Below are 2,015 nucleotides of genomic sequence, written 5' to 3'. Positions count from 1 at the left end.
GCCGCTTTTAGTGTCACGCACGCCTTCGCGGCTGCTAAGCAGACTAGCAGAATGATAGTGTTTAGGTTCTAGATACACCTTCAAATATGCACGTGATACCTAATGATTTCTTGGGGGGGGAGGGGGATATGGGCAGTAAGGTAATGGCTGGGTTTTATCTACACCTTCAAACACGCACTTGATACCTAGTGATTCCTTGAGGGGGAGGGAGAGGGGGGATGTAAGGTAGTGCCTAGGTTTTATCTACACCTTCAAACACGCACTTGATACCTAATGATTCCTTGAGGGGGAGGGAGAGGGGGGATGTAAGGTTGTGCCTAGGTTTTATCTACACCTTCAAACATGCACGTGATACCTAATGATTTCTAGGGGGGGAGGGGGATATGGGCAGTAAGGTAATGGCTGGGTTTTATCTACACCTTCAAACACGCACTTGATACCTAATGATTCCTTGCGGGGGAGGGAGAGGGGGATGTAAGGTAGTGCCTAGGTTTTATCTACACCTTCAAACATGCACGTGATACCTAATGATTTCTAGGGGGGGGAGGGGGATATGGGCAGTAAGGTAATGGCTGGGTTTTATCTACACCTTCAAACACGCACTTGATACCTAATGATTTCTTGGGGGGGAGGGAGAGGGGGGATGTAAGGTAGTGCCTAGGTTTTATCTACACCTTCAAACATGCACTTGATACCTAATGATTTCTTGAGGGGTGGGGGGGGAGGGAAAGGGGGGATGTAAGGTAGTGCCTAGGTTTTATCTACACCTTCAAACACGCACGTGATACCTAATGATTTCCTAGGGGCGGGGACTTTTCCCAAGATAATAAGGCTATAAATATATACCCTAAGGTCAAAATCACTATCCTATCCAGCGGTACAATGGTAGGTCCCTGCAGTGAATATTAGGTGAGTCCAACCAAGGGTTCTAACAAGGGTACCGGCAGAGTAACACGACTCCCAACTCACGCCTGTGAACCCAGGGTAACACAACCCACAACTCACGCCTGTGAACCCAGGGTAACACGACCCACAACTCAAGCCTGTGGACCCGCCGGGTAACACGACCAACAACTCACAAATGTGGACCCAGGGTAACACGACTCACAACTCAAGCCTGTGGACATAGGGTAACACGACCCGCCTCTCACGCCTGTGAACCCAGGGTAACAACTTAAGGGTAACACATCCCACAACTCAAGCCTGTGGACCCAGGGTAACACAACACATCTTAAGCCTGTGGACCCAGGGTAACACGACCCACAACTGACGCCTGTGGACCCAGGGTAACATACTCACAACTGTAAATCCAGGGTAACCCAACCCACAACTCAAGCCTGTGTACCCAGGATAACACGACCCACAGCTCACGCCTGTGAACTCAGGATAACACGACCCACAGCTCACGCCTGTGAACTCAGGGTAACACGACCCACAACTGACACCTGTGGACCCAGGGTAACACAACTCACATCTTAAGCCTGTGGACCCAGGGTAACACGACCCGAACTCAAGCCTGTGGGCCCAGGGTAACACAACCCACAACTCAAGCCTGTGGACCCTGGGTAACACAACCCACAACTCAAGCCTGTGGACCCAGGGTAACACAACCCACAACTCAAGCCTGTGGACCCAGGGTAACACGACCCACAACTCAAGCCTGTGGACCCAGGGTAACACGACCACAACTCAAGCCTGTGGCCCCAGGAAAAAGAAGACAATGCAAGTGTTTTAACTGCATGTTTTATTCATCTTTCCTTCGCTGATCTTTGTTAATTTTTTGTCTATTATCTACCTACAATAACATAAAATCAACAGCGTTAGACAGAGCACGACGTGTTCAACACGAAAGCACTAAAAAAAATACACCCCAAGCATCTACATACTGGCCGCGCCTTCTTGTCTAAAATGCCAGTAGCATTTTTACAGAAATGCGACACAAAATTTTGAATATTCAAAAGGTTAAAAACCTTGGTACATCCTAGACATCCTTCTCTGTCGTTTTGGAACTTAGT

The sequence above is a fragment of the Nematostella vectensis genome, chromosome 2, assembly GCF_932526225.1.
Source record: "Nematostella vectensis chromosome 2, jaNemVect1.1, whole genome shotgun sequence".
In the NCBI taxonomy this organism is placed as follows: Eukaryota; Metazoa; Cnidaria; class Anthozoa; order Actiniaria; family Edwardsiidae; genus Nematostella; species Nematostella vectensis.
Note: the sequence above shows the minus strand (reverse complement) of the source record.